General features: G+C 37.6%; 1 protein-coding gene across 1 annotated transcript in view; it reads left to right on the top strand.

The window, feature by feature from the left end:
* LOC122798757 (zinc finger protein 883-like) overlaps positions 1-25,296 on the top strand; it is a 99,778-nt gene that overhangs the window by 69,572 nt on the left and 4,910 nt on the right. The gene's annotated exons all lie outside the window — the stretch shown is intronic.

Here is a 25,296-nt window from a genome sequence, read left to right on the forward strand (position 1 = left end):
CCGCTTTACATTTTAAAGAACATCTTCAACAAATTAATTTATCAAGTGAATTGAATCTGGCTAGTTTATCAGGTGTAATAAATGCCCTGTGAATATATTTCCATGTAAATATTTTCCATATTTGTAAATTAAATGTTAAGTTAACAGAACATAAAAGATTTGTTTTACTTTCAATTGATAGATTAGTGTGACATCCTTTTGCTATGAAATTCCAATATCTTGCATTAGGGTTAGTTTTATATGTTATCAATATTTTGTATAATTTTGAAATTAGATTTGTCCAATTGTAATTGTCGTAAATAACTGCAGATATTAGACTTATCACATTTGGACTAGTTTTATAAGGAGAATTAATAATTTTACTATTAAGATCCTTAACATATGATGATATGCTTTGTAGTATCAACCAATCTGCTGATGGAATGTCATATTTATTCTGAATTTGTTGAATGTCTAATACTACTTGGTTCTCTATACAATGTTACCAACAAGTGATTTTCCCCTCCCATCTAGTTAAAATAACATTATGGATTTTATTGAAGAATTTCTTTGTAGAGCTAAAGGGTATTGTCAAGTCTAGCCAAATCTTAATATCCGTGTTAGTATATATAAATCTTCTGAATAAATTGTAAATATTATTTATATAATTTGTTGGTTTTGTTATATTATATTGAATATTAACAGTCAATATGTGCCACATTCACTTAATATACAATTATTAATTTTATTTTCATTTAGAAAAATAATAGTGTGCAATGTTTTCCATGTTGAAGAATAATTAGGATCTACCCAATTAATAATGATGGTTCTTAATATGTAAGCTTTTATGTATGATTCTAGATCTGGAAGTTTAATTCCACCCATTTCCCAAGATCTAATATGATGTGTATAGGCTATCCTATTTCTTTTTTGGATACCAAAGAAAGTTTAATAGAATTTTATTTATTTCTTTCAAGAGGGAAAATGCACATTAACAGACTATGTCTGAGAAATAGTCTGTTAATAACCAGTGAAAGTTGTTACTTAATATTATTACTTATTGTTAGGTGAGTAGTTTTTTTCTTTTATCTCTTTCCACTTAGCAGTATAGTTAGGATTTAACCATAAAGTTATCATTTTAGTGGTTGATAAAGATTATAATTCAAAATCTGATAGATTAATGTCTCTTGACATCCAGTCTCTTATAAGATGATCTAATGCTCATCTGGGTTTATTAGGAAACCAGAGAAATGTTGTAATCTTAAGAATTAAACTGTCTTGTATAAAAGGAAGAAGGGATATAGATTGCATTATGTATAATATTTCTGGGAAAATAATTTAAAGTTGGTCTTTCTTCACTTGTAAGAAAGTACTTATTCCATTTATTAATAAGACGTTTTATCATCTCTAGATTTTTAATGTAATTGTGTATTTTTTTGTTAAAACTAAGTCCTGACTGCCTATGATAAATTTCTATTGAATTAAATAAAACTTGAAGAGAATGTTTATAATCATTCAATGTTAATAAGATGTCATCTGCAAAAAGTTGTATTTTAGTATTTAGACTAGCATCTGTTTGAATTCCTTTAATATTCTGATTTGATCTTGTTTAGTTTGCTAGTGGTTCCATTACCAAAGCAAATAATAATGGTGATAAAGGACATCCATGTTTGGTAAGTTTAGTAATTGTAATTGATTTAGAAGTATTCAAACCAATTTTTATGTAAGCAAGAGATTTTTTCATAAAGGAGCTTAACAAGCTGTAAGAAATTATTTGAAAGATTAGATTCATTTAATACAGATAATAAATACTCCCAGTTAACTGAATAAAAGGCCCTATTAATATCCAAGCTTAGCACAGTTAACTTTTATTTTTAATCATTAACATAGTCTATTGTTAATGTTTTTTTATATTATAAGGATTTTTATTCATTATGAAACCAGTCTGATCCCCATTTATCAGGGTAGGAAGAAATTGATTCTGTTTCATATATTTCCAGAAATATCTTGTAATCAATATTTAGTAATGAAATTGGTTATTGGAAGAACATTTTATTGGATCTTTATCACCTTTTAGAATTGGAGACATTGGAGTATATTCCAATATGGTGGAACATTTGATGGTCCTTTAACTGTTGAATGTACTTTCAACAGAACAATTAAGGCTTCTTTGGAGATTAACTTATATAATTCTGATTTCATACCATCATTTCCAGGACTTTGGGTTTTAATTTGATAATTTGAATTTTAAGTTCGGACAAAGGGTTTATCGATTATTTTTATCTGTTCATTTGACAATTTGTTTTTCATATACTTGTATTACATCTTGTGTATTTTTTTTTGGATTATACTGATTAAAGTGAATTTATTTGTTTGTTTATTACAGTTTGCCTAGGATAGTCCACTGGGCCTGGAAGAGCCCGTTTTCAGTGGAGGCCTGGGGAGAAAAGCTCCACAGGATATAGACAATTTTACAATAGTTATACAAAAGTAAATAAAGTAGTAAATCAATGAAAAATACAGAGATAGTATACATTTTGTTAAAAAGTCATAACATTTTTAATCCTAGGCAATTTACAAGAGTGAGATTCATGTAGTCTAAACATGTTAAAAGTACAGGCATTTCAGATGAAAAAAACATGCAAGTAAAACATTTATGTACAGATAAAAAAAAACAAGCTTTTTTTATTTGGAAGTTAGAAATATGAGGAGAGGACAGAGAGAAGGTGAGGTGGGAGAGGTAAAAGGTGGTATATAGTGGAGAAAGGGATGGGGTGGGGGAAGTTTCTGAGGTAGAGGGTAGGAGAGTAAGTAGAGGCAAAGGGTAAGAGAGCACAGTGATAGAAGGTTGAGGTATATAGTGCACGGAGGATGGTGTTAAGAGTTTATGTGGTAAGGGTACAGGAACAGTCCCACTTTGAAAGGAGGTGAGATTGGAGAATAGTTTTGAAGTTTGAGTGATTCTGAGTATTTTGAGGGGTGGCAGGGAGAGAATTCCAGAGTTTAGCTAGGGAGCAGGATAATATATGGCCAGGGGGTTGACAATGCTTATATATGTTTAGAAGATTGGGGTTTTCTGATCTTAGAGATCGTTTTGGAATGTAGGGGGTTAAAGAGGTGGACAGAGAGGACATCTAGAAGGTGTAAATATGAGCTTGTGAGCAGTAGTAAGTCTAAGAAGTTTGATGTAGTTAGGAAGTTCAAGCCATTTCAGGGAGTGGAGAGAGAGAGAGACAGTGATGCGATGGGTTTCTGTAGTTGGTGGCAAATTTGGAGATTTTATTGTAACAGGCTTCCAACATGGCCTGTGAACCAAGCTGAAGATTAGTGAATGGGGAGCACTGTACATAAGAGAGGGAAGAAGATAAGTAGAGGTAAGTGTGTGTCTGGTAGAGGGGGTAAGGTAATGATTGTGTCTATACAGGAGACCTAGTTTTGGTAATTTTTTTTATATTAGTTTGGGTATCAATGTCAAATTTTAGATTTTCATCAATTATGACACTGAGCAGTTTGGTATGTGATAATATTTATATGGGGCTGTTATTCTGAGCAGTCACTGTAAAAGAGTTCTTGTCTGTATTGATGTTTTAGATGGGGAGAAAATCATTAACTTTGTTTTATTGGCATTTAAGGTGAGGTGACTACTATGCATCCATGATTCGGTATTAGAGAAGGCTGAGTTTTGAGAAGTAGGTCGGAGAGGGTGTCTGCTGTACTAATAATGGTTGAATCATCAGCATATTGAATTAGTGTGGCATCAAAGTGAGACTGGTGGAAGTTTTTAATGAAGATGTTAAAGAGGAGGAGACCTAGGATGGAACCCTGGGGAACTTTGGTAGGGGTGTTTAGAAAGGAAGAGAGTGAGTTTTTCCATTTGATGGCTTGCTGTCTTTCAGAGAGGTAGCTGGTGAACCATTTGATGGTAGGGGGGAGAGGTTGAGAGAGGAGAGTTGGGATAATAGTACGGTGTGAGAAACGGTATCAAAGGCTTTGGAGAGGTCAAGGAACAGAGTATAAACTATTTTGCCAGAGTCGCAAGCAAGGCCTATGGAGTCTAGAAAGGAGAAGAGGGCAATGATGGTACTATGCCTAGGACAGAAACCATGTTGTGTAGGGGTTAGTAGGTTTTGGGTCATTTGTGACATCATTTAGGATTGAATACATTTCTCCATGATTTTTGATAGTGGGGATAGGATGACTATGGGCCAAAACATAGAAGTGTCAGTGTTTTTGCCTCCTTTATGGAGAGGAATGATAAAGGTGTGTCTCCATAGTGAGGGGATGTATGATTCTAGTATGGATCAGTTTATTAAGATGGAGAATAGATGGGCAATGCAGACAGTTTGAGGAAAGTTGTAGATAGGTTATCTGGGACAGGGGAGCATGGTTTGAGTTGAAGGAGGAGCTTCTTTATTTTGCTTATAGAGACAGGAGAGAACCTAAAAATATAGGAGTAGGGGTAGTCAGATTGTGTGGATATGTAGAGGGGCTGGTTGGGGGAGGAGGTTAAGAGTTGTGAGAGAAGCTGGTGGTGAGTTTAGTTTTGGATTCTGTGAAGAAGGTATTGAAGTTGGAGGCGTTTTCTAGATCAGTAAGGTTTAGGTTAGGGGATGGATTATCCTTATTTCCTGGGTGGAGAAAGGAGGAGATAGAGTTCCAGAATTTTCTTGGGTTGGATAAGTTTTCTGATTGAAGTTTATTGTAGTAATGATTTTTGATCCCTGATTATTAGCTTTTTTGCAGTGTTAGAGATGTTTGACTTCTGTTAGGAGATGGGGTAATTTATTTTTATGGTAAAGTTTCCACTTTTTTCTCAAGTGCATAATTTGTTTAGTTTCTTTGGTTAACCAAGGGGAGGATGAAGTTTTAACTCTTTTTTTTTTTTTAGTTTTTAGTAGAGCAAGGTTGTTAAGAAGGTTCAGGATTGTTTTATTAAAGTAATCAATGGCATTGTCAAGAGGCAAGGTTTTTAAGGGTGACAATCTGTTACTTTATGGCAGTCTGAATATTTGTGGGTTGAAATTGGACAGGTTCCAAGATTGTACATAGTGGTGTAGCTTTTGAGGAGGAGAGGAGTGATGGTCAGCAACTGCAGGCAGGTGGTCACTGAGAGAGTCAGGAAAGGTGCCAGTATCTGAGATAAGGTTTTGGTGAGACACTAAGATCCAGTCAGTGGTGGTACTAGAGGTTCCAACTTTGTTTGGCTTGGTAGGAGAGTTTATTAATTGGGTGTAGTTGAAGAGGCTGAATGGGAGGGGGGGATTCAGAGTTTATCATGACCCAGTTTATGTTTACATCACCTAAAATAACTGTTTTGTTTTTTATGTTGGTTGAAAACCAGGAGAGTATGTCTTCAAGTATAGGGATGTTGTTGCCTGGAGGGAATATAGAGGGTAGCAATGCATATGGATTTGTTTGAGTTTAAGGAGGTTAAACAGAGTTCAGAATTGGCAAATTTAGGAATGGGATTGGTGTAGGGAGTAACAGTGTAGGAAGACGAGTAGAGTATATCTACTCTGCCACCTTTTTTGTTGGGTCTGTCAGAGTGTAGCATTTGGTAGCCTGGTAAGAGAATTTATCTTCTAATTCTGTAATTTTTTTTACTATTTGGAGAATAAATCTCTTTGATATCATTGGATACAATCCCATTGACCTAGCTGCTAATTTATACATTCTTAGGATTTAAAGAATAGGAATTTGTTTTATTTTTTTTCTAAATTTATCATAGTTTTATGTTGTACAATTTCTAAATATTTATTGTTTAATATGTTTAATTCCTCTTAAACTTTTATCACCTTTTTAAATATCTAATTTTAATTTTTCAACCTTTTTGCAGTTCTGTTAATTCCTTGTACCATTGCCTTTTCTTATTAAATACCAGTTATTAATTTGCCATAGAAATATGCTTTCAAAGAATCTCGTATAAATGTCTCGGGGGGGGTATCTTCTCTATAATTTTTATCTATAAAGGTCTGAATTTCTTTCTTTAAAAAATTTGAGTTTTTAAATTAGTTATATATGCTGGCATTATTTTAATGGCAATGCTGTTAGTATTTAACATGACTTTTCCTAGTCTTGTAGTTGCATCATTTGAAATATATACCCTATCACTTCTGGATTCTGTACCATGTCTTTGTGAGAAGTTGGTAAAAAAAAAGTGAATTTGCCTCCAAAAACTCAATAATGTCTAATATTAAATCAATCTGTAAGTCTGTTAAAGCTTTAGCTAAAGCAGGTTTTCTGTATTTATTAACATCATTGGAATCTTCATCATGTAATATACAATTGAAATCTCCTGCAGATATAATACTTCCATTTGAAATATGAATTAACAACTTTTACTCCTATTCCAGAAATCCAGTAAATATTAAAGTATATACTTTCCCTTTTATTTCTAAAGTTACTATACATGACATTCCCTTGTTCTCATTATATGTACTTAAAATTCTAGGTATTGGTATAGAGCTCTTCCATAGTATTACTATACCTCTTTTCTGTTTGTAATAAGAACTGGTAAGTATAGTGTATCAACTTGTATTAAGTCTATCAATGTCCTCTTGTATTAAATGTGTTGCTTGTAAGAATATAATTTGAGCATTAAATATTTTTAAATGTTTAGACTACCCCTCTTGCAGTCATTGTTCACTCCATTAACATCAACGGAAATACAATTCAAAAATGTCATTTTTACTATAAGCACAATTAATTCTTTATATGTCATGACTAATACAGCCATTTCTATACAACTTGAACTGCTTATGTATAAATCTGATTTTAATATTTTAGTACTGTCAATTGAACTCATTCTATTAATAATAGTAGACATCAATAAAATACAAATATATTATGAAATACTAAACATAAACTTTATTTAAATTCCTTCCCTCCTCGTGGAGTTTAATATTCCTAGTTTGAATAGCAGTTCTACCCAAATGTTTCCACTAATTTCCAAAATCAAACAAACTTCCATCTGCTACTATTTGGAAATTGTCAAACAAAAGGTTAACGTGTATTACATAAAGCATACATATTCTAGAATCATTAATTACATTACTCGCTATATGTTAAAAATACCACTCAACATATGAATCTAATTCAGTTCTAATAAAAGATTATATAATCAAGATGTTCATTTAACTAATTCCATATTTAGAAATGTACATTAAATACTATATATTTAATTTATTCTATATGTAACATGTTCATCTTTCTAAAATTAGTTGTTTAAACATTTTATTTGTATTGTACATATGCTCATAAATGTATATCAATTATTTCATATGACTACTTCAATTAATAAACTATTTTATTTACGAACTTAATGAAGTCTGTATTAATTGACCATCAGTGTAATGAAACAAGAAACAGTTATCCAAATAAATCACTATTGTGTATTCTTATTAGATTTCATCAGTTTTAACTTATTTACATAACTGACCTGTAATATATTGCTATCAACATTATGATTTATTTACTTCCAGGCTTGTATATTTCACCATGTTTTCAGCACAAATATTAACAACAGAAAACACCGCAGACTGCAATCCCCTTCTCTTAGTAGTAACACTGTCTACAACTTTTCCAATACCACCATCATCACCTATATTTGAATCATATTTCTTTTCAAGTAAACCTATCGCAAATATAAATTAAATATTACTTGCAGTCTGAGCGATATTAATTTATATTGGAGTTGCTCATTAAAGAAGATTTTGCTATTTAATGGGAGTAAACAAGCAGCTTATTATTTCTTAATTGTAGACAGTACAGGTTAGGATCTGAACTTGGGTAAGATCAGAGGACTCGAAGGAATGATGGGTCTACACTTTCATCTTGATTATTACTACTTTTCTAATTGTTTATTCTAATGACTGTCTACACATTTTAATGCCATGTACTGGTTAATGAACCAATAAAATTGGAATTGCCAAACTACAAGGTTATAAACAAAGTGATCTCAAAATAGAATAGCTATTTACACTAAAGGAAGTAGTACACATAGTTAAAATAAAGTCTGAAAATTAAGTGTTTTGCCAAAGAACAGTTCTGTTATTAGATACAGCTGTCAGATAGTTGACCAGTAAGTATACTTAAACGTGCTAAGAGATAATAATAAATACAAATAACTGTCTCAAATAAAACACTCCTAGCAAAATGACCAAATAGTTATTATACTGAATTCAAGACAGAAAACATTATTTTTTATCATATGACATATACATTATGGAGTGCATTATTATGATATAGAACTTCAGATTAAAACAATGTCTACTTACTCAAAACAATGTCTACTTACTCAAAAACTCAAAGTGCTTTTATAGCTAAATACATGTAAATATCTAAAGCACTGCCCTTAAAATCTGTCCTTCATATTAAAATACCTCCTCAGTTTGAAGCTTCCCACTGTTACCAAACAAATTTTATTTGCTGTCTTTGCTCCTTTGCTCTTTCTGTAACTCCTGTTTTTTTTAGAAACTTTTCATTTTAATTTTGTGAATATTTCCATAGTACTTTATCACTACTCGCTAATTATTTATTAGCATTCAGGATTTAGCTGCTAAAGTGGATTACAAGAAATGCTCCTTTTTCTTTCTTTTTTAAAAAGACCAATTAATTGTTTATCTCTTACTCCCCCTCCATCTTAAACAGTTGCACTATATGTAATTGTGCGACATCTGCAGGAAAAACAAATAACCACAGTGAATTAGGAAAAAGACCCTGTTTTTTAAAGCTGCATGAGCCTGTATGATTTAGTCTCCTCTTATTTAACATCTCACCGATTCACAGCAGCCCACAAAGTTCTCCTCATTCTAACACAGCCCAAATAAATACAACTCCCAACACACATCTATCAACCCAGAGCCACTTGACCATCCCAAGTTCAGCCAGTCCAAAACAATCAAGGCACATACTAAATGAAAAGTAAATTAGCAGAAAAGAAAGGAATAAAGTGAAAAAGAAGTATTCAGTGGAAATCCACTACCAAAGGAAACCAGTCATTCGCTCCAACCAGTAAAATCATGGATGACAGTTTAGAAAAACCCAGACAGTTTCACTAGCGCTTTCAAGCACTCATGCTATTTTAAACTTGTTATTACAACAAAAATTGTATTGCTGTTTATTTCTATATGGATTGTAGTTTTTAATTATTGCACTGACTTTATTTGAGGTGCAAATGGAGCCAAACATGTGAAGAAAAAACAAAAGTTTATCCAGAACATTAACTTTTTCATAGTATTAACCTAACAGCTCACTGTTAGTGTAAAGTATATTATTACAATTTTCTAAGTAAATTTATGTTTGAAAATTACTTTTCAGATGTATTTAAATCAGTATGATTAATTAATTACTTGTCATGCTTGTAGTAAATTCTACTTGAAAATAAGAAACTTAACATTAATATATTTTCTTTCAACTGATCACTTTAATGTTAACTTTCTTAGTAACATACTTATTAAATTTATTTATATATTTTTTAGTTTGACTTATTGTGTAGTTTTTGAGAAGTATTTTTTATATTAAAAACTTTTTAGATTTATAATAATAACCAAAGCTTATTTACTTTTGATAAGTATGTATCAATGTTTTCTTCTTTTCCTTCAGGATAGCTTATAAAAGACAACTCCTGTCTAAAACAACTCTTATCTTAGTATAATAATGATTGGTGGTGTTGTATTTTGTTTTAAGTCAAAAGTCATTTGTCTTTTAGTTTCTTCGTCTCAGTGAGCTTCTATCCATTTTTCTCTGCGTGTCTTTTCAAAGAACTATCTTTCCATCCCATGTCCTCTATTTGATTCAGAATATTGTTTGTTATTAAGAGTGTCATAGCAGATTCTATGTTTTAAAATATTTATATTTCATCTGAAAGAAATATTTTAGGTCTATCTAGAAAGCATAAATGTACATTAATTTGTCTTTTTGTATGTTCTTTTAGCAGTGATAACAAAAATTCATTTTGCCATTACTATTGTAGAGTAGTCAATACAAATCTTATTGTTGTGTCTTTCGGCTTATCCCGGTTAGGGGTCGCCACAGCAGAACTCCGGTCCGCTAACGTTTGGTAGTGGATTTTTATGTGCCGAGTTTCCAGCCCTGATGCACAACCTTCAAAGAAGGCACGCCCATTCACGCATGCCTCCACACAGAAGACGCTCTAGCTGAGAATCGAACGCGACAACGTCTTGCTGTGAGGTGACAATGCTACCGCAGCACCACTACTGCGGGTCTCGATACAAATCTTATTTATTGTCATTTAATCAGAGTTAGTCCACATTGTTTTTAAAATCAGTTCTTTGTCCTGACTACAGAATAACCTGACAATTAAAGACCTCAGAGGGGAATTATTTTTCGACAAAGAAACCACTAGGAACCTGTGTGCTCTTTCGCTTCCAAAGGACATGGATTCAGGTAAGTTTAATGTTTTTGGAAGCCAAGATGTAAGAAAGCTTACCGTATTGTCACCTTCAATCTTCTCTGATAAGACATACATTTGAATGTTATTCCATCTTAATCTGTTTTCAAAATCATCATTTTTTTTTTAACTGCAAGTGTTACGTTTTAATGTTCCTCTGACAACCTTCCTTCTATGTCATTTGGACCATCTTCTATTCCTGAGATCTGCATTTTCTGTTTTAATACAGTTCCATTTATTTAGTACATTTTCCTTAAAGTTATCTATTTTACTATACATTTTGTCCATTGTCATTGAAAGTTCTTGTATATTTCTAAGGACTGACCGAAATTCTTTTTTTAAAGTCCTGTGGTTAGACTTTGACTCATTTCAAAACTGCAACTATAGCCATTTGTGATGAAAGGTTGACATGAAAAATTATAAAATGTAAAGTTTTTTCCAGATAATATCCTTCACTGTGTTATTTTTTCTTTGTGTGCTTATTGTTTTATTCAGAATGCCATATTAAAATTTGTCAGAAATGTATTTCAAGTAGCAGTGCAGAAAAATTATGCAGCTGATCTGTCACCATCTTGGCTGTGCCCCACCAAATTTCAATCTTAAATACAATCAGTTTATTAAGAGAGGTCAGAGATGGTGATTTGTACTTAACAGGGCACTCATTAACAAGAAAACAGACTGTAAGGGGGTGGAGAGGGAAAATTCCATTTGGTCCCAGCAACTGGGACACTGTCAGAAGGATGTGCTAGCCCCATGAAGAAGAATTTGAAAGTTTTAAAGATTTTGTTTATAATAACACATCGTCTGTTCTACAGGACTCACCAGAAGGAGGAATGCAGGAGTTTTGTGATGTGTTGGTTTGTAAGAACCGCCATGCGTCTTTTAGTAAATGAGCAGCCATAACTCCCCTGATTTTTATTTTTCTGAAACTGATCTGAACTCCTAGCAAAACTTTCCATACTAGGAAAGATGATCACTTGGGAAGTCCATACTCCATAGTACAGGAATATTTGTTTGTTAAGTGATAAGATCATTTTATATGTATTTAGTAAATGGAGTAGCTGGGCTTCATTAAGACCATAGTAGCCTCCCTTGAAGATGGATCCAAATACATTGTTAAAAAGGACTGCCTTCTATTGCCATATTCTGTCTTCATGATTTCTTGGGGTTCAGGCACCTAGGTAGCGAGACATTTCCCTGTGGTACATTTGGTTGGGGACACACAACGGAAGTGACATTTAGCTGCAGAGAAATATGGCTTTTTGTGAATTCCCTGAAGGCAAAGAGAAGCACACACTGCCTTGCCCACCAAGTGCGTGGGGCAGAAGAACTATTGAGTGTTGTGCTCAGTGTACAGTATATGCGTATGTATCTACAACATGTAGACATTTGCTACAGCATGCAGAATGTCCTGCATGCTACTGTAGTCACGTTTAGGCTCCAGTATGCATTTTGGGTAATGTTCTGTAGATGCTGTGAAAGGGGTAGTGGTTCACTTGCACCACTTATAAAGGTGCTGCCAATTGTGCACTGCATTTTTGCTATCACTGACATGCCCATTGGCTAGCTTGCTGTTGATGCCTACCATACTGCCTGCTTTCTTGCATTGCCTTGTGGGCCATGAACATTATTTCCACCCTGTGCATTTATTTGTTGAAGTTGTGGGCATGGCACTGCATTTTTCTGTTTGCCCACAGAGAATTTACAACAGCCATATTTCTCTGCAGCTGAATGTTATTTCAGCCATGTGTCCCCAACTAAATGTACCACAGAGAAATGTCACACTGGCTAGGTCCTGAACCTGATTTCTTGATCTGCTGTCATATATTTGTTACATTTCAGCTATCTCTGATTAAATGTGGGATCATATGATCTCCAGCATTGCCCCACCTAGCCCTTCACGACTTTACCTACCTCAGTTGTTGCTGTGTTTTTTGTGTCTTTTGTGTGTCAGTACAAAGTCTGCCTGCAGAATGTTACCAGACAGCAGAACTGTTACTATCTTGACCCTAAATCAGACCAAATTAAGATGGTTGTTCTCATTGCCAATAATTTTAACAGCAGATTTCCTTTTCTTGCTGCGGTACTATAATTAATTTGAACAGATATATTCAGGCTTAATGGAAACTGTGGTGCATTTCCTTATTTGTGAGGGACCACATCACCTGTAGACAGATTCCCAGAGACCCAGGAACTGAATTTCTGGAACTCCAACTTCCCACGACCAAGGCTAAAGGTAAACGTATAGATGACTAAGACTGAAAAAGGTTCTTAAGGAAGAACCTGTTATCTAAAATGCCTTTGTAATTAGAGATTTCAACTACCCCTCAAACTGAAGCACCTGCTCAGAGATTATTAGACTTGGTAAGTAAAACAATTTCCTGAAGAGATAGTTAAGCCAACTAGAGTACCAAAAACTCTACATGTACCACCCCTCTAGTTTTGCTCTCCCTGCTTAAATCTGACTATAAGCTTGCAACCTTTTCTTTCAGAAATTTCTAAAATCCTTGAAGTCAGTAATTCGGATTTCAGTCATTTCCAACAAGACGCACCTCATCAACATCTGTGATGATCTATCTAAATTCACTTCTAACTTCATCAGACCTGATGCCGACACAACTGCTATGTATACAGAAAGAGTTGGTTCATGAATAAGTACTAGACATCAGTCTGCAGACCATTACAAGTCTACCCAAAACCCATATTCAGAAGTTCTCTCCAGCCTCAAGGAGAGCACGAAAAGCTAGAGTTTGACGCTGCTAATCCAATGACCCACCTTTACCTTAACGGTGGCAAGGCTGCTACTTTACGTGCATATAGTGGAAGTCTGTTCAAGAGGTGTTCCTTTAAATGGGTATTTGGGGTGCCTTTTGTTATGTAAAGGAATAAAAGGGTTAAAGAGGGTTGGATCTTTTTTTGGCTTGAAAGGCTAGACACAGATCACCAAGGAGGAGTCTACAGAATACTAACTATAGACACTGGGCTTGCCAGTCTGTCCTGCTAGTGAAGATTTTGGGGGTGCATTAATCTTTCTAATTATGAATATCTGTCTCTCAGTTTGAGTAATATATCAGCACAAATAAATATGCAAAATCACCAAAGAGGAGTCTACAGAATACTAACTACAGACACTGGGCTGCCAGTCTGTCCTGCTAGTGTAGATTTTGAGGGTGCACTAATCTTTCTAATTATGAAACTCTCTCTCAATTTGAGTAATATATCAGCACAAATAAATACGCAAAAGTGCATTATATTCAGTATTAGGTCTGGTGTGATACAAGAGGAATTAAGACACTGTTGGATCTAGTGGGGATGCCTTTAGAAATTATATGAGCCAAATAGAAAGCTTTATGAACTACTGTGGAGACATGATGGTCAAATGATAAGAAATTATCAACAAGATGTCTAGATCTCTTGCAACCTACTCTCATTGGAGGGATGTGTCACCTGTATGGTATGTGAATGAGTTTTGTTTACCATTTTTTCAAAGTCAAAGTAAACTTGAACTACACATGTGTAGCCTAAACAAAATTTTGTGTATCAGCTCAATTCTTGAGACTACAAAGGAAAGTGAAACAACACATATAAGTAGAAGAATAAACATAACCAACAAATACAATACTACTCCCAATACACACAAGAAAGAGCAGAGACATTTACCGACACTCATATATAAAAGGAATACCCTCCCCTCAGTTAAATTAACTACCATATTTAAAGTAATACATGACACACTACAGATAAGTTATTTGTCTAATGTTGCACTTGAGTGAGTTAAGTAATTCTGACTATGGAAATAATAAATAAATATTTCACTTACTTGGAATATATATAAGTATATATAGCACAAATAAATAAAAATTGACTTATGTGTCCAGACCCCTGGGACTAGTGCCCGAGTTCAGAAGTCTAATCACTGAAGGTTAGAAACTGTTACTGAATCTTGCAGTCCTGCAGCAGATGCTGCAATATCTCCCGCCTGATGCCAAATGTTTAAACAGTACAAGCACTGGATGTGTGTGCCCTGTATTACTTTGGTGGTCTTTCAGATGCTTCTTGAAAATTAAAGATGTTTTATTGATGGAAGACCGAAGCCTGTTACCTTCTCTGCGACCCTCATCACTCTTTCTAGTACCTTCCATTTTGTAACTGTGCAGCTTCCGAACCACACTGTGAAGTTGCAGGTGAGGATACATTCTATTGCACCTCTATAGAAGGTGGAGAGAATATGAGGAGGAAGCTTAGCTTTTTTCAGCCTTTTTAAAAGCTGGAGGCTTTGGTGCGCTTTCTTGACCAGTTGGTTGATGTTTCCTGCCAATGAGAGATCCTCTGATATGTGTACACCCAAGAAATGTGTACTCTTAACTCTCTCCACACTGTCACCGTTGATCCTGAGTATGGGTGGTTTGTTTTTTTCCTGAAGTTGATGATCATCTCTTTGGGCTTCCTTACATTCAGGTCAAGGTTATTCCCCTCACACCAACTGATCAGAGATGCCACCTCCTGTCTGTATGCCTATCACCCTCCTTTGTGATGAGCCCCACAACTGTGGTGTCATCAGTAAACTTGATTATATAGTTGGACTTGTGCTTAGCATAGTAGTCATGGGTCAGGATGGTGAATAAGAGTGGGCTTGAGAACACATCCCTGTGGAACCCCGGTGTTAATCATGATGCACTTTGATGTGTTCTTACCTGAACACAGCCTCTGTGGACCTTCAAACAGGAAGTCCAGGATCCAGTTACAGAGATGTTTACTGATTTCTAAAACGTGCTAGTTTTTCTATCGGCTGCATTGGTACCACTGTATTAAATGCAGAGCTGAAATCTATGAACAGCATCCTCACATAGTTGCCTTTATCCTATAAATGCTCAAGCGAAATGTGTAGAGCTACTGATACGGCATCAGCCGTGGATCGGTTAGCTCTGTACACAAACTGCAGAGGGTCAAAATCAGGAGGCAGGCATGATGAAAGATGCTTTTTGATCAGCTGCTGAAAAATATTTCATAAAAGTGGATGCCAGAGCAACTGGTCTGTAGTCATTGGGGCTGGAGGGAGTGGTTTTCTTAGGTAGTGGGATGATGTTGGTTTCCTTGTAGCATAAGGGTACTTTTGCCATGGCAAGAGAGGTGTTAAATATTTCCTTGAGCACTGTGCATAGTTGATCAGCAAGGCCTTTTAACATCTTACCCAGTATGTTGTGTTAGCCAGCAGCCTTCCTGGGGTTCACTCTCTTCTCAGCTTTCTTCTTATCTCCTCTGTGTTGAGGCGGAGTACTGCATCCTTCTCATCAATGGCTAGCTTTTTCTTTCTACAAATCTACCAAAGAAGATGTTCAAACTGTCCAGGAATTCAATGTTGTCCTCACACTGTGCTGACTTGATTTTGTAGCCAGAGTGGTCTTCTGTATGCCTTGCCATCGTCGTCTTGCATCCTTCATGTCTTCAAAGTGGCTCTGCACCATTCTGCCATACTCCCTCTTAGCCTCCTTTATACCCTTCTCAGATAGCCTCTTGCTATACTTAGGCCTGCTTTGTCCTTAGCACTGTAAGCTGCATTTTTCTCCTTAAGACGCTCGTATACCTTAGGGTGAGCCATGGGTTCTGGTTAGCTCTAACAGTGATACTCTTGGTATTTTTTACCCCATCAACACAGTTTGAAATGGTTGCCATCACTAAATCAGTGTACTCATCAGTATTTAGATACTGATTCACTGTGGCTACCTCCTTGAACATATCCCAGTTGGTTCTTTCAAGGCAGTCTTGGAGGGTCTCCATAGCCCACTCAGACCATACCCTGATTTGTTTCTCTCTAACCGATACAGGTTTGTAAGCTGGCGATAGCAAGATGCTATAATGGTCAGAGTTTTCTATTTGTAGAAGTTGCACTGCCTTATAAGCTTTCTTACCTTGTCCAGGGTATTATCACCCCTTCTAGGAATGTCCACATACTGACTGTAGTGTGGGAGTACGTTTTTCAGTTCTGCTTTATTAAAGTCAACAGCTGCCACATGTACAAAGTCGGGATATTTGCTCTGCAGATCACCCATGTGATTGCATAGTTTGTTCAGAGCCTCAGTGGTATTAGCACTAGGTGGGATATACACCATTGTTACACTGATCCCATTCCGCTCCCTGAGCAAGTTATTTAATGGACAGGAACGCAAAGTTCTCAGTGTGATAGTGTGATTTCACGGTTGCTGGACCGTCTTTTGTTAACATAGATGCAGACTCCACCTCCTCTGACCTTTCCACACAGTGTACATTTTCTCTCTGCACAAAACAGCATAAAATTCTCTAAGTTTACTGCACTATTGTTTATCTTGTCATGCAGCCACGTGCCAGTAATCAGAAATAAACAAGTATTTCTCACCTTGTTCTTGTTGGAGAGTTCCAGGCTCAAGTAGTCCATCTTGCTATCCAGTGATCTCGCATTAGCTAGAAGTATAGGTGATAGTACAGGCCTGTAGGGGTTTGTGTTTCACTTTACATCAGTACCTGCTCTGCAACCACTTTTCCTTGTTCTCTGATATCTTTCTCTTTTTTTCTTGTCCAGCATATTCCAGAAACCTGTTCTACCACTTTCAGGCACTTTGGAGTTTGAAGAGTTAAAATACCTAGCTGTCGTAGGTGTGTGCAAGTAGTAGGCTCCAGATACTCCATAGACTTCAGGCATCCAACCAACAATATGTAGATGTTCTTTGTGTTTCACCGTTGCAGTCATTACATTTGGGTAATCTGCTGCAAGGTTGCCCTCAGTCGGCCTGAATAACAAAGTCTTGGGTCCTGCGTCGGATGCTGTCTCCTCTTCCATGACGTCAGGTCAGGGGTATAAAACATGCAGCCGACACCATTTTATTCAGTCTTTCTTGCCACGCAGTGCCCGAAGCAGAAGCAGTTTGCAAGTGCCGGTCAGCCGACTCCTGAAATTTTCACATTCGAGTTTCAGAACTGAAGTCTTCAACTAAAGCTAAGTACCCCGTTGGGGAAACTTTTTCTTGCTCTTTACCGATGTCAGTAAAAGTTAATAATTGCATTACTTGTGGGAAGCAAATACCTCATAAGGATTTTCATTTGTACTGTATTCCTTGCCTAGGCCCAGATCATAACGTGCCTTGCTGTCGGGTTTGGGCTAGATTTAACCAACGCACTATTAAGCATCGGTATATTTTTGCTTGTAAATATTTTGAATCAAGATTTAATTACCCTGAAATGTTGTTGGTTGGCAATCCGACTACTGGAGTTCATGAAAAATGCAAAGAAAAAGACAGAGACAGACCATCGAGGTCCAAAACCGATGACGAATCTTCTCCAAAGCCAGTCACCAGTTCACCTGTACTCAGTGAGGCGCTTTCGCAGCCCCTGATACCCACTACTTTTCATTCGCAGGCCTCTACTGAGACCCATGTGGAGTCCGGTATGCTGCGAGATACTCAGAATATTGAACCCGCAGATGTCTCTCCCTTGGATGGATCTGGAGCCGCTGAGCAGTCACCGGCTTCTGAGGGTGCTTTCAGGCCTCAACATTTTTATATAAAACTGACGCCAGCCTCAAAAATAAGATCAAAAACATCTTCTATGTCTAATAAACCAATGCATGAGCCATGTGCTCAGTCCCCTATACCTAAAAAAACAGATGATCAAAATGGCTGAGGATTTAATTACCTTGATCAGGGGTTCCCAACCCCCTCTGCTAAGAGGCCTAGGCAAGACACTGATTATGAATCTTCAGATCAGGTTTCCATTTCTTCTGTTTCCTCTTCTGATCAGGAATTTTCTATTCCACCCTATGAGGATTCTGATGCAGAAGAATCCATCCCATCTTCATTCCCTCCTGAGGATTATTCTTTTGGTGAAACCTTGCATACTTTAAGGGAACATTTTCATTGGGAGAGTCAGGATTTCTCTGAATCAAAAAAGAGGCTTAGGGATTTCCTTCTTCCTCAGCATAGGCCTTTGGCAATACCTCCTGTATTAGACATTGATGTGTTTTCAGAATCAAGCATGGCTCCCGATTCCCTACCTCTGACTCCTAGTAAGTCAGACAGATATTACAGGGTTCCTGACTCCCACAAATTTCTATTCAAAAATCCTGCTGCTGATCCTGAGACTATCTCACAGGGTCCCAAAGGTGTAAAGGCCTCTACAGCCAAAAATCCTACTACCTCGATTAGAGATTCCAGGGCGCTGGATAGATGGGGAAAGAAGGTTTATACGTTTGCAACCTTGGCAAGTAGGGTCTTAAACTGCCAATTTCATATGCTTAAATATCAACAGCATGTTATGGGCTTATTGAAACAGAAAATCATGTTAATTTCTGATTGTGTGGAAAATAAAGAATTATAGGAATTACTGCATTCAGCAGAACAGGTTGGAAAGCATACTTTGCTATGTGGTTTTGATTCCTTGGAGGCCTCTTTCAGGGCCGCAGTTACTGAATCTGTGAGTAGAAGACATGCCTGGCTCAAGGAGCAAAATCTGCTTGATCATGTTAAAGCTAAATTGTTGGATGCCCCCTTGCAGCATGATACTCTTGTTTGGTAATAAGGCAGAAGAGGTTTTAAAGAAAATGGAAGACGAAGCTAAATCTCTGCAAACTGTAAAATATTTCTTACAAGTGCAGCCACCCAGGTTCAGTAGGCACTGGCCTACTAAAAATTCGTCCTTTCCTGTGTCCAACAGAGCCTCTCAAGGCAAATCCAGGTGCTCAAAAGGCTGTAGATACCAATCACAGGGTTCTTACAGGTCAAAGCAATGGAGTGCCTCCACTTCCAAATCTGGAGGAAACAAAGCACAACCCTACAGTAAGCACTCTCACTGACTTCCCTCTACCTTCACTAAGCACTTATCTTTTGGCAGCCCCCTTGGGGGGAAAATTAGTACTTCATGCTCAAAATTGGCAGTTAATTACCCAGGACAAGTGGGTATTAAACATAGTATCCCAGGGGTACAGATTTCATTTCCATACTTTGCCAATTCCAAACAGTTGGCCAGATCTGCCACAAAATCAGTGGGCAGAGGCTCGGAAACAAGTTACGTCCCTCATGGATATGGTGGGTATTCAACCAGTACCAGAAAAGGAAAAAGGACAAGGTTTTTATTAAAGACTTTTCCTGGTACCCAGAAAAGACAATGCCTGGTGTCCAATACTGGACTTATCAATTTTGAACACGTTCCTGGACATTCCAAAATTCAAAATGCTGACTTTACAACAGCTACTGCCTATGCTGGGCAGGAACGCTTGGTTAGTGACTCTAGACTTAAAAGAGGCATACCTGCATATCCCAATAAGGGAATCGTGCAGAAGACCCCTCCGCTTTAAGGCAGGTTTTTTGCATTATCAATTCTCTGCACTGCCCTTTGGCTTATCTATTGCGCCCTGGGTCTTTACAAAGTGCCTGGCACCAGTAATTGCATTCTGCAGACAAAGAAGCATACAAATTTATCCTTTTCTGGACGACTGTCTCATTCAAGCAGAGAACAAGGACACTCGATCAACATCTGGCATTTGTAAAAAAGGCTTCCAACTTGCCTAGGGTACACAAACGAAAAGAAATCCCAACCGGTACCCTCTCCAATAATTACATTCCTGGGTGTAAGCTTGAATACAACTCCCCAGATGGCTTACCTTACACCAGACAAACAAAGGCAACTGACAACATACTTCAAACAAATCGCAATAAAAACTCAGTTATCTGCAAGACAAATTATGGAGGCTTTGAGGTTCATGGCATCCTGCATTCTACTAATTCCATATGCAAGACTGCATATGAGGAAACTTCAATGGTACCTAAAAAGTTTATGGAGTCAACACTGTCACATTCTGGAAACAATTATTCCTCTCATTCCCTGCCTGCAACAGGAGTTTCTTTGGTGGGCAGAGACATGTCACCAAAACAAGGGACTGTCATTCACTCTACCCCCTGCCACCCAAACCCGAACTACAGACTCATCAGACTATGCTTGGGGGGGCCCACCTGGCGGGGAGATGCATTCAGGGCAAATGGAGCCGAAAACAAATGCATCTGCATATCAACCAGAAAGAGATGCTAGCTGTTCAGAATGCTCTGACAGCCTTCAAGGACTTACTTCATCCAGGACAACTACTGATAAAGACTGACAGCACCACGGTTATGTGGTACATAAACAAGCAGGGGGCTACACATTCCTAACCCCTTTGCAGACTAGCCATGGCATTGTGGAACACAGCTTTGACTTGCCAAATACATCTTCAAGCTCAATTCCTGCCAGGAAAACAAAATACTCTGGCAGATTACTTAAGAAGAAATCTTATGGACCCGCACGAGTGGAAACTGGATCCACAAATCTTCAGCATGTTAACACAGAAATGGGGGAGCCCAGACATAGATCAATTTGCCTCTCCCCAAAATTATCAACTGGACAAATTCTGCACAAGGACTTATCACAGACAAGCATGGAAAGTGGATGCCCTATCCTTCAGCTGGAAAAAACTATTATCAGTCTATGCCTTTCCCCCCTCTGCCTCTTCTCTCCAAGTTCTTACTAAAGGTCAGACAGGAAAAAACAAAAATGATCCTAATTGCTCTGGACTGACCTCGCCAGCACTGGCACCCAATTCTAAGGAATATGTCTCAACTCCCTCCTTGGTACTTGCCTCAAATACCTCATCTACTGTCTCAGCAGAACAGTCAAATTCGGCACACTCATCTCCAATCTCTGAACCTTGCAGCATGGCTGATCATTTAATTATTCAAACAACATCTCTCAGTAAATCTGTGATGGATGTCATTTTCGAAGCCAGAAGGCCTAGTACTAGAAAATTTTATGCTGATAAATGGAAGAGAGTCTATGCTTGGAACCAAGCACGAGGAACAGACACAGCAAAGCCAAATATCCCTCAGATTGTACAATATTTGACTGAGATGCTTGACAGGGGCCTATCTTTTTCTTCAATAAAAATCCATGCCTCTGCCATCTTGGCTCACTACTACATGGAGCCGCCTCTCTTTTCTCATCCTCTGCTTAAACAGTATCTTAGAGGGGCCAAAAATGTAAGGCCGCCCAGAAGATCACCAACTCCTGCATGGGACCTCAATTTTGTGCTGGAAAACTCACCCTGCCTCCTTTTGAACCAGCAGCTACTGCGGATATAACATTTTTATCTTGGAAAAACGGCTTTCCTCTTTGCAATCACTTCAGCAAGAAGGGTTTCAGAACTACAGGCTGTCATGGCTGTGGAGCCTTTTATTACATTTTACCCGGACAGGGTGTCCCTCAGGACCAATCCTTCTTTTATGCCTAAGGTGGTATCCAGCGTAGCTCTTAACCAAACAATTCACCTGCCAACATTTTACCCAAATCCACAGAACAAGAGGGAGCGGATTCCGCATTCATTGGACGTACACAGACGACTAAGATTCTACTTAAACAGGACCAAATCTCTAAGAAAGTCTGAGCAACTACTGGTCGCATTTGCTGCAGGATCAGAGGGGAAGGCTGTATCAAAGCAGACCATTTCTAAGTGGATAAGCCACTGCATTCGTTTCTACTACTTGCACCATGGTAAACCTGTGCCCAAGGGGATCAGGTCACATTCCACCAGGGCTGCATCTACCCCAGCAGCTTTTCTCAGAGGAGTTCCAACCAAAGACATGCTAGAAGCTGCTACTTGGAGCTCTGTTCATACCTTCACAAAGCATTATCATTTGCCTCTCTTCTCCAAATCCAGGGCAGGCTTTGCCACTGCAGTTCTGCAGGGCCTTATAGCCGCTCCTAATGCTATTTAGTTCCAGCCTCCCATCCATAGCTTTGGGATTCTACCCAAATGTAATGACTGCAACAGTGAAACACAAAGAACATAGTACAGTTGTGCATGTTTACCATAAATGTAGATGTTAGAGTGTATTCACTGTGGCAGTCTGGGTTACCCACCCGCCATCCCCCTTTTTCTATAAACTTCTCTTTCCTTCACTATATTCTAAAGCCTTTGTGGTGTATTTGCTTTTAGATGAAGGTAAAGTTTATGTTGCTTTTTGTTGTTGTGTCTTTCGGCTTATCCCGGTTAGGGGTCGACACAGCGGAACTCCGGTCCGCTAATGTTTGGTAGTGGATTTTTACGTGCCGAGTTACCAGACCTGGCACATAACCTTCAACGAAGGCACGCCCATTCACGCATGTCTCCACACAGAAGACGCTCTAGCTGAGAATTAAACGCGACAACGTCTTGCTTTCAGGTGACAATGCTACCGCAGCACCACTACCAGATGAAGGTAAAGATTATGTTGCTAAATAGATATATGTTTTTGCTCCCCATTTGGGGGGCACCTGACATTTTGGGCAAGAAAAACTGAATACAATGGCATCGGTTGCATGTTTTATACCCCTGACGACCTGACGTCATGGAAGAGGAGACAGCAACTGACGCAGGACCCAAGCCTTTGTTATTCAGGCCGACTGAGGGCAACATGCCAGCAGATTACCTAAATGTAATGACTGCAACAGTGAATACACTCAAACATCTACATTTATGGTAAGTGTACACAACTGTACTATGTCAACTGTTTAATTTTTGCCTATTGTAAGTTATTGTACCTTCAATTCGAACTGCAGAAACTGATTTCTTCAAGATTTTCTGTGCAAAAGAAAACAAAATATGCACATCTCTAGAATGAGCGGACACAGCCGCAGCCACACAGGATGCCGCCATTTTTTTCACATTTAGTTTGAGAACATTCTCTTTGCACCAGTTGTTAACATGGTCTATCTTACTGGGGTGCATCCGTGACTCCATGTAAGTTCAAAAACAACACCCAATTTACAGTCATGTGCAAACATTGACAACTATAGGTAGGAGTGTTGGCCTGAACTTCTAAGGAATAAATGTCAAATGGGGAGGGCCCAACACTGAGCCCTGTGGTACAGTATGTCACTGGTAACTTTTTTTGTTTTCAAAAATGACATCTTCATATTTAATCACATGGGTTTTGTCAGACAATCCATTACATAACATTACTGTAAAATCTTCCTTTAATCTCCATTCATTACAGCAGGCCATAACCCTCCTAAACAAATGGCGTATGGAAAAAGGATAAAATTACTGTATATAATATAGTATTGTTTGGCAAACAACTTTTCTCTGTCCACATATGCAGGAGGTCCCTCAGGGTGGGGGTCTAACAATGCCAGGCTTAGATCTCCCTTCCACAGCCTGAAAGATACAGAATACAAGGACATGTTACTTGCACCCTATATTCTTTTAGTGAGGAACCTCTGTGGATATTTCAATTGTTGGATGTGCCTAGTTAGGTACATACCAAAGGGGGAATTGCACTCATTGATAGGTGTGATGAATGCTGAATACAGTAGAACAGTGACCTCCTTGAACCTAGATGCCACACCTTTGTTTATAAACTGCAAAACATAGAATGGAAAGGCTACATTACTGTCTGTATATCCAAGTCCCTGATTACTGGGTCGACTCTAAGGGTTGTGTTATCAGTGTAATAGTTACCAGGAGTGGATGACTTCCCGAAGGATACTGTTCTGTAGCTCTTGGGATTTTTACGTGGTCCTGTTTTTAAGCCAAACATAATTAGTGTTAGTTTTGGTTGGAAGATCTTGCTCTGTTCAAATGCTTATGGTGTTATTGCCGATGTATACTCTTAGCACAAAGAGAACATGGACCCCCTCTGGCAACTACAGTACCATCATCTAACTCAGACACAAAGGTAACAAAGATGCTGAATGGATAGATGTAGTAAAAGAAAGATAAGAATTTAAAATATACAGGATATGAAATGGGATGAAGTAATGGCCAGAGAAATTTAAACAGAATGAAGAAAAGCTGCCAATTTGAAAACTCCAGGTGCTATACCTAACTTCTGGTGAAAACTATTAACATATTTACATGAAGATTTAGCCAGGAGTAAGAACTATTATATAAGCACCCTGAACAGACACCAGCTTGTTTAAGAACAGGAAAAACAATACTCCTACTTGAGTGAACCTGAAAGCTATCCTATAAACTATACAGCAATAACTTTGTACGATGTGTAAACTGTACACTGGAATTTATGCCGACAAAGTTTGTAGTCATTTAGAAGAAAACTCAGTCATGGCAGTTGAACAAAAGGGCAACAAAAAGTCATACGGAACAAAGGATCATTTGATGTTAGTCATAACGGAGAATTGTAAAAAGCAGAAGAATCTAACTATGGCATGGATAGACTACAAAAAAGCAGTTGAGTGCCCCACATTCATGGATGAAAGATTGCTTAAAAGTATGTAAGAAACACTGTACACTGCTCGATTACATTGCAATGACCATGAAAGAGTGGCACACCACTTTGCAATTAAGCCATGATAAAGGACAAATTATTATTCCAGGGATAAAAATTTAAAGGGGGTACTCTTTTTCACCGCTGCTCTTTTGCCTTGCCCTTAACCCATTAAGCTGTATACTTAATAGATTGGGTCATGGCTACAATTAATAGTTTATTTAAAGCTGTGGAGTTCATCAGATGAACTGAAAGCAAAACTGCAAGTGGTCAAAACTTTTTCCGATGATCTAAGAATTTCCTTTGGGCTTGATAAATGTACAAAAGCAACCTTTTAAAGCAGGAAAGCTGCAGCACCAAGAAAACACCAGTATGCTACAGGAATGTGGTATAAAAGAACATGAGAAAGAGGGACTGTAGAAATATTTGGGAATTGATGAAGGATAAACAATAAAACACAAAGTAAGCAATATTTTAGAAGGTTAAAATTAATGCTGAAAACAGTTCTGACATCCAAGAGCAAAGTCTAAGCTGTAAACCAATTTGCTGTTCCTGCCCTAAGTTGCAGTTTTGGAGTGAATGACTGGCCCCATAAGGTATTGAATCAGTTGGACAGGAAAACAAGAAAAATGCTTCATGCTTATCAAA

This window comes from Protopterus annectens, chromosome 3.part1 (genome assembly GCF_019279795.1).
Source record: "Protopterus annectens isolate FY-2018-M chromosome 3.part1, PAN1.0, whole genome shotgun sequence".
Classification (NCBI taxonomy): Eukaryota; Metazoa; Chordata; order Ceratodontiformes; family Protopteridae; genus Protopterus; species Protopterus annectens.